The sequence below is a fragment of the Manis pentadactyla genome, chromosome X (assembly GCF_030020395.1).
Source record: "Manis pentadactyla isolate mManPen7 chromosome X, mManPen7.hap1, whole genome shotgun sequence".
NCBI lineage: Eukaryota > Metazoa > Chordata > Mammalia > Pholidota > Manidae > Manis > Manis pentadactyla.
This window is the reverse complement of record NC_080038.1, coordinates 35650764-35659500: the sequence shown is the minus strand read 5'-3', so window position 1 is coordinate 35659500 and position 8737 is coordinate 35650764. Positions and strand designations below refer to the sequence as shown.

At 43.6% G+C, this 8737-nt stretch overlaps 1 long non-coding RNA gene across 1 annotated transcript; it reads left to right on the top strand.

Annotated features, from left to right (window-relative positions):
* The first annotated feature begins 2096 nt into the window (after positions 1-2096).
* LOC130681763 (uncharacterized) lies at positions 2097-8068 on the top strand. The gene is made up of 4 exons (XR_008995036.1): positions 2097-2149; positions 2720-2898; positions 6097-6206; positions 7808-8068. It is a non-coding gene; the product is annotated as an uncharacterized LOC130681763 (long non-coding RNA).
* The last annotated feature ends 669 nt before the right edge of the window (positions 8069-8737 follow it).

The following is an 8737-nucleotide window of genomic DNA, read 5'->3' as shown; positions in this document are numbered from 1 at the left end:
GCCCAAGTGCTACCTCCCCAAAGAAATAAGTCATTTTCCAGCACCCTCCACCCTCACCTGCAGGCCTCAGATGGTCAGGGGCTGTGCTTGATCCAAGTCTGTACCTCCACAACACCTGGCCAGTAGCAGCCTCAGACTGGGCAAGATGGAGGGTATAGGGGCCACGTGCAGGCTGCCCCAAGATTTGCCACTTTGGCAGGCAGATTATGTCAGAGCTGAAAACAATCAAGGTCTGCCACTTTGGCAGGCAGATTATGTCAGAGCTGAAAACAATCAAGGTCCAAAATACTCAAATAAATTTTTACCTTCCCCCTAACTGCCTAACAACTTCCATAGAGGACCTGCTCCAGGAAGGAAGCTATTACATAGGGTAACTACAGTATAATATGATCTAGGGGTGGTAAACAGGGAGGAACCTAGCGAAGTCTGTTTAAAATTCTTCTTTATGTCCCACTGTGTTTGTGAAGCCAAGAAAACATTTGTTTACCAAATATTTACTCATTTACCTCTTCCTGTGAATTGCCTTCCTTCCCTTGAAGCCACAGACCCCTACCTTCTTCCTTACTTCAGCACACACACCTCATTTTGCCTGTCTTTGGAATCGCCTATGTGGATTCCCCATATGCATGTAATTAACTTTGATTTTCTCTGACTAATCTGTCTCACATCACTTTGAATCTTAGACCAGCTAGAAGGATAAAGGAAAATTCTTCCTCCCCAAGAAGGGAAACGCAGGGCAAGGAGGCATGGGGCCAGGGGACATGCCCAACCAGAACCATGTACCGGCAACCTCAGAACTCCCAACCCAACAGATTCTGAACCCACTCTTTTTAGTCCATCCTCCTGAAGGTGGACGGTTCCCCACTGCACACACCTGAGAAGTGGCCCCTTAAGAAGCAGCTGTTTGCACATGAGGACACATGTGTGAGAAAGGTGTCTCTTGTGATGTGGGATGGAGAAAGGATGTGAAGCGAGGGAAGCCAGGCCACAGGCTTTGAGCTGGAGCCACTCTCTGTGCTGCCAAGCTCCAGCTCGTTATGCTGAAGAATACAAGAATTCCAAACTTGAACCTGGCCTTCCAGATTGCTATGGAGGTTAATCTGTCAAGGTAGGAAAACAGGACATATTTAATTTAACAGTTTGTCAGGGTAATTTATAACATTTAAATATTTAGACGTAAAGTATGTGGTCCTCTCTGTGTGTACTTCTGCCCGGGTGCCACTAACATTAGCGATGGGTCTACTCTGGCACACAGGCAGAGGGGCACAAATGTCTGCTAATGAAGCCCACGTGAGAATTTGTGGGAGAGCTACAGAAAGAGGACTGGGGTGAGTGACAGACTTGGCCCTGGCCCACCTTTTTATCTGACTGGGTGGTCTCCAGACAGGCACCCACACTTCCCGGCCTTACTGTACTTGAAGTATATTCCACAATCTAGTCCAGACCACCATTCTTCACCAAGAAAACTGAGGCCCACAAAGGTTAAGTGACCTGCTCCCGGGGGACAGTTAAATGCAAGTGTTGCTAAGACCCAGTCCTCCTGCCTCCCTGGTCCCTGGGATTCTCTGGGACCCTGGCAAGACCAGGATATAATCCCGATCCCCTGTGGCCACTCCCACTTCCGCATGAAGAGAAGGGGAAGGGGATGGTAGCCACCCCAGTTCTTGCCAGGCACCCCTCAACCACCTTACCTAAACCCATTCTGCGGCTAAAGCCCCTAACTCCTTTGTTCTCTATTAGCAAACTATCTTACTTCCCCTGTGGTTTCACCGTCCACTTTCCAATCGAAACCCAGCTTCGTGGGGGCTGGTTGGATCACCTTGGGCTCAGGGGCCTCCTTTCTGGAACTGGGGGGAGGGGAGGGTAAGAGAAAACGGTGCCTTCATTCCGCTGACCCCAATGGAGTGACGTCGCCGCAACTGCTGGCCGGGACACCAGCGGGGTGCGGGCTCGCTCCCCCTTCCGTCCCCCGGGGTGAAGGGCGCGCCAGCGCGGTAATGGAGGGGCAGCAGGCGGCGAGTCACAGATCGGGACGTTTCAGCCCAGCTCCTCCCTCTGTCCCTTCTAGGGCGTCGGAGAACTGGTTCAGCAAGCTAGCCCCGGCTGCAACCACACACTGTGCGAGGCACAGTGAATTTTTCCTCTTAAGGTAAAATCCTTGCAAAACCCCTGCAGCTTCCGCCCGCGTCCAAATTCAGCCCCGTGGGACTCCGGGTCGAAGGGGCGGGGCATCGGGAGCGGAGCCCCGCCCCTTCAAGCCCCACCCCAGCCGGCGTGGCCGCCAGAGGGCGCAGGGCTTCGGAGCCCGGGCGGGCGGCTCCCAGCCCTGGCCTCGCTGGCGCCCTAGCCTCGCTGGCGCCCCGGCCTCGCGGGCTCCTGCCCCCACCGCGCCTCTCTCACCAGCTGGGCGGGGCGGGGAGAGTCCCAGGGCGAGGCTGTGCCGGAAACGTTAGTCACGGTCGGTAGCCTCAGATTGTCCGGCTGGAAGGGGTGGCGGGGCGAGGGCCTGATTGGCAAAGGTCACACCCTGGGGAGGGTCTCCAGCGTAGTGCCCTCCTACGCCGGCCGTGTAGCCCTGAGGGCGGCTGATAGCCTACTTGCTCATCTGTAAATGAAGAGCTGGTCCAGGGGCCCTTCCTGTCCTTTCACTCAACAAACGCTGCACACCGCCCAAAGATAGACTCCCTTTGGCGTCTCTTCTAAAGTCATCGCTCTTTAGATTGCAGCAAAAATGGGACTCTTCATTTCGCAGTGAAAGGAACCAGAGTTGCCAAAAAGGCTGCTTCCAGGTCTGGGGCAGGCTAAGTACAATGATCCTGGAACATCTTACCATTTCAGAAGACAAGCCCATAAAGATACTTGGGTAGAAGGAAAGTTGAGTGGTTCCACTAACCAAAGGTGGGTCAAGCATCAATTAAAATAATGACTGTAATGAATGAAAACGCATCCAATAAAAAATGTTTGTTAAATCGATTAGTTTATAATAATACTTAAAAAAGAAAAACTCTCAACAATAAACATTGGAAGTTACCAGGACATTATTCTGAAAGTTGATAACTAAAGGGAAAGAATCAGGCATTTACCTTGCCTTTCGTCTATGGACTGTATTTCACAGGAACCAAATACTCTAGTTAATGAGGGAAAGTTTTTCTTTATACAAGAATCACAACTAATAAACACAGACGTGATAGAATGAGGAAATCACTATGTTGTAATGAAATCATGGATCCTACTGACCATTCTTAACATGTCCCCAGAATGGCACAACCATATATTAGGTGCCCCCTGATGTGTCGTAAAAGAAAGTACACAGCACTACCACTGAAATATTCCGAATTGTAAAAAGAAAAAATCTGAAGCTAATCAATCCTCCAGATCTAGCTACTATTTAAAGAAATAAGGAGGATAGAGAAATATGTTAAAAGATGCAAAGATACAATCAGCTAAATATAGACTGTGGAAAGTTCTACAGGGCAAATGATTCAGTTTTTCCAATAAATTAACAGAACTGAGAAGGAAGGGGAAGAAGGAAGATCTGTTAGGAGACTTAAGAGACGTCAATCAATGCAATTTTGGGACAGTTTTGAAACAATCAGTTTGAAATACAGGCTGATCGTTAGATAATATCCAGAACTGGTTTCCTGTTGGCTGTGATAAGGAGTATTATGGTTCTATTCATAAACTTTTTATGCATTAGGAAAAAATACAGATGTATTTATGGTGAAATGATGTCTTGGAGTTTCTTTAAAATACTTCCACAAAACAAGTGGTAGATGAGAAATGAAACAAAAATAGCAGGAAGTTGTTATCTGTGGAAACTAGGTGATGAATAATACCTGGAGTCTCTAATTTTCTGTGTGTTTGAAATTTTTTCATAATAGCTTTTTTAAAGTATACCCCTCATTTGGCCCCTCTCAAATATATAGCTAAATGTATTTGGCGGGAAGAAAATTTTCTATTTTTCTCTGCATTCCTTCCATGCATTCCTATCAATTTTCTTATATTTCCTTCATTTGAAAATGCAAATAACCTACGAAAAGTAAAATAATTAGCAATCACTCCTTCCTTTTTTGGTCTAAAATAGTTCCATATATAACCAGGAACTTAAAATGGCTGAACTAAAGAGGACACAGAATCAGAACCTCTGAGTTTTATGACTGATTTGATTTATTGTTCTGGTGTCCTTGTTTGCAGTTGTTTGTGTACATAACATTAGGGGGTGGCTTATAATAAGCAATAATTTCTTACAGACCCCAAAATGTGCTTTTTTGGCTCAGCTGTCTAGCATGTCAAGGTATGATTAAATTTGTGCTCCTCATTTATAAAGGCTGTGAATGTCAATTCTTGGTCCAAGCAAAGAAAGGTTGAAGGTATGGGGAGAGAGCTTTATTCTACCGAAATCCTTCCCCCAAACAAGACTCTTCTTGTGTTTCGTTTTCCTCTTTTGTAAAATAGGGATGTTTGACTTCTTCCTAGTAGAGTTTTAAGGGCTAATTAAAGCCTGTGGAAGCACTTTAGAAGACCCAAAGATGTACCATGCTAGAGAAGTGAAAACTATCATTAATATATTTTAATCATCACATTAAATACCCACATAGACACACCCACCTCTTCTCAATTCAGACACATTTTTGCAAAGGGGTAATTAACACGGATGATGTCATAACCACAGATCTCTGCTTTCATCCTGAAAGCCGCAAAGTTTCCAAATGCTTACTAACTCCTCATTAGACTTTCAAAGCATATTAAATAAGTACAGATTCCCCATATCCGAATAAAAGCATGCTGGAAAGAGAAACCTTTTTCTTTGTAAACAGAATAAATGAACATTAAAAGTACCATCTTTTATGTAAGTCTGCCAAAAATCTAGAGGGCAGCAATAATAAAATTACATGCTTGGAAAATCAACTGGACTGCTTCCAGAAAGACACCCCACCCCCTCACCCTAGACCTGTACCTGCCCTTTAAGTCCTCAGCACACCAGGAGGTGAAGAGCCGCACGGTTCCTGTCTCTTGGCACCTACCCATAAAGGGGTGACAGCAACTTTTCTGCCATTGAATGCCCAACCCTCCAGAAAATCACTCCAGCAAGGCATCAACTCCAGCAAGGCAGCTTGTTGAAATTCTAATACTGTGGTCTCAAATTCCCTTATGGTGGGAAACCCTGTGTCCTTTTCCAGTGTCTACGGGGATAGTAGGATAGGGTGATAGGGCAGGAGAATGGTACATTTCACCTAGTGACTTCTGGTTCTAATTTCTGGCTTGTTCAGAATTTCATCACCCACATCTCACCTCTTGTTTCCCCTCTATGCCAAGTCAGCCCTAACATGTAATAAAGCCCCTATTCCTCGAGCTCCCCAAGACACCACTTACCTAGGCTGCTATGAATGTGTAGCAGACTTTTGCTGAGGATTTGGAGGCAGCAATGGGTTGCTCTCACTGTTGCCCAGCAGCTGCATCTGGGAGGTCTCTCCCTGGGCACCAAGTGAAACCTCAACCTGTGTAGGGGAGGGTCCTTGGCTCTGAACGAAAAAGAGTTCTCGTGCAGGTCCGAACAGTGTAGGTAAAGAAGGAATTTATTAAAGCGAGAGTAGTAATGAATGGCAGCAGCCTTGCAGGCAGCTGAGGGCAGGCAAGTGCAGTGGGAGGGAGCGGGAGCTTGCTGACCTTGTGGGTATAGGGAAGTCTCCCTCACCAGCTCCTGAAGCCAGGGTCACCTAGGTGATGGGAACTCTCAGGCCCAAATCTGAGGTCTCAGCAGCCCCCACTACTTAACAGAAATAAAGCAGAAACAAGGGGAAACGTGGAAATAAAATGAAATCGCTAAGAAACGAAAACTCTTACTACTGGAAAAGCACAGAGACAAAACACAGTTACGTTGAGCAGTGAGAAAGCTTTATTTAAAGTTATGCACTTAAAGAGAGAAAAAGTGTGGGTGTCCTCAGAGAGGAGGAGCACTGAAATGTTGGGGTTCCCCCTTTAAGGATTTTTTTCAGGAATGTGACAAAGAGCAAGGGGGTGTAAACTTGTCAAGTGGCCTCAAGATGTTTATCTTTGATAAGAGACATTACATCTCTTCTATTATCAATCCTCCAGGTAATTCTACGAAATTAGCTTAACACAAGAAATTTACTGATACAGTTCCTCCCCAGAATAGCAGCTTCCTCTGGGAACATATCAGTCAAGACCACCTGCCCTGCCCCAAGGTGAGTTGAGTTTTTGTCTGTTTGCTAAAGAATATGTTAAGAATCTTACTTCTTAGCTTTCTGGATTTTAAAATGCAATGTTAGCTTTAAGATGGAATCTTTCCTATGTTTCTATGCTGTTTATATTTGGGCTTGTTTGCTAAATTAATCATGATGCCTGTCTCCTGCCCAGGTTGCAAATTACTTGATTAGTGGCTGGAGGAGGAAAAAACAGCATATAGACTAAGTTAAAGAATAAACTGGGCCTTTAGCAAATAACTCTTCCAATGGCTTGATCTAATTGACACAATGAAGACATGGGCTGTGCTCAGATACTTTCCTCTATCTAGGGACTATTTGGACATTCCAAGTTACTCCTGGCCTTTGGAGCTTCAACTGATTAATTCATTAGCTCTGTGAGTCTTTTCTGGCTCTCTAGGTTTAAATGGGTAACTCTCTGAATCCCTTTTGGTGGGCTTTACTGGCCTTATTCTCTCTCCACCCTGCTCTTATCTATTTTTCTCCCTAACATCACCCCACCCACCTTTCCCCACTAAGGACCCCTTCCCCTGGGCCTCTCTTCCACTCAGCTCCACCTCCAGCCACTTGCCCCTTCCTTTGTTTCTCTCCCTAGCAAACTCATGGGAAATACTCTAAATTCTCATTCTTTTCCTATACCGAGCAGTCTGGCTCTCTCTCTGTCTCATTCCCAAGTGGCCCCAGCCCATCTTTCTGCAGTCACAATGGCCTGCCATCTTGCTTTTCTAAACAAAGTCAGTTCTCCCCCAAGAAGAGCCGCTATTCTGTATCACTCAGGAATATTTTTCAGAAATAAACAATTTCTGCAACAATTGACAGAAAAATCCATCAATAATGCCTTATATCAGTTCTCAAACTTCTTCTAGCTTCAGGACTCTTTTACACTCTTAGAAATGATTGAGGATCCCTAAAAGCCTTTGTTTATGTGGGTTATATCTGTCAGCATTTATTGTATTAAAAATTAAAGCTGAGAAGCTTTATTTACTAATCTGTTTTTTATTGATGTATAGGTGACATAATATAACAGTTTCAGGTGTACAACATCAGGAGGCATTTTTAACAGAAACTTTAAAAATTTGTATTAATTAATTTAAAATAACAATAATAAGCCCATTATGTGTTAACATAAGTAGCACATTTTAATAAAAAAGAACTTCATTTTCCAAAACAAAAAATATGGTAAAGAATGACACTTTTATATTTTGCAAATCTTTTTCTTATCTGGCTTAATAGAAGATAGCTGTATTCTCTGCCTACTTTGTATATGATACATGAGGAGGCTTCTGGAAAACTCCACTGTATGCTCATGAAAGAATGAGGATAAAAAAGGCAAATAACATCTTAATATTATTATGAAAATTGTTTTGTTCTGGTGGGACCTCTTAAAGGGCCTCAGGGATCCCCAAAGATCTCCAGAACGCACTTTGTGAACCACCATTTTAAAACATAAAAACACTTATTGTTTACTTAATAAGAGGTCTGAGGTAGGTGGGCTCAGGATTGGTTCAGCAATGTCATCAAAGACCGTGGTACTTTCTTCTTCCCATTCCACCACCACTACATTTTGGTTTCTTGTCTTTCAGAAGCTCCAGCAGACTTCTTGAAGCTTATTGGCATTGATGGGTCACATGGCTACTCTTAACTGCAATGGAAGATTGGAAAGCAAGTCTTTGGAGAAAGGGGAAAAAGTTGGCTATGATAAGCTGAACCCAAGCATCCTTGTCCCCTGGGGCTGGGCACATGTTGCCCAAACAAAATCAGGGCTTTGTTAGCCACATAGATGGGGGAATGGCTGCATGGTGAGCAACAAATAGTGCTATCACCAGGTATTAAACTAATAAATATTTCTCATGCTATATCTCATGAGGCTTAGATTTCTAGCAAAAATGGTCTCATGGGAATCTCTGGTCAACTGGAACCACCAGGTTAAGTGAAAGTGCAGAAAAGCACTGTTATTTTTCAAACATTAAGATGAACAGTAAATTTAATGCAAAAATCCTGCATCACAGATCCCCAAGGCCATCTTTAAAATCATTTTATGAATATCACATCAGTGATGAGTTCTCTGTGCTTTCCTTGGGTGTAAGATTTTTTTGGAAACAACAGAATGCCACACAGTAGAGATGATCATAAAGATTGAAGAGTATTACTTCACTTAAGTGGATTATCAAGCAAAGCTACAAAATTCTAGTGCAGTGGATGTCCACAGATGATTAGCCACAAATTTGGAGATGCTCAGCCTGTATTTCTGGAAATATCATTGAACAGACTTGGAATATGTAAGTAAAATATTATTATTTGTTTTTATTTGAAACTTAACCTCATTCCAAAAGGGATTCTAGTAGCATACAATACAAAGAAGTAAAAATAAAAATAAATACATGGGATATTTACAGTAAGAATTTTTCTAACCAAATCTTTTCTAACCCAAGTAAAGAAGTTGGACAGAGAGGAAAACGAGATGGGAAAAATAGGCTGAAGCTAAGGTTAATGCCTGAAATTCATAACATAAG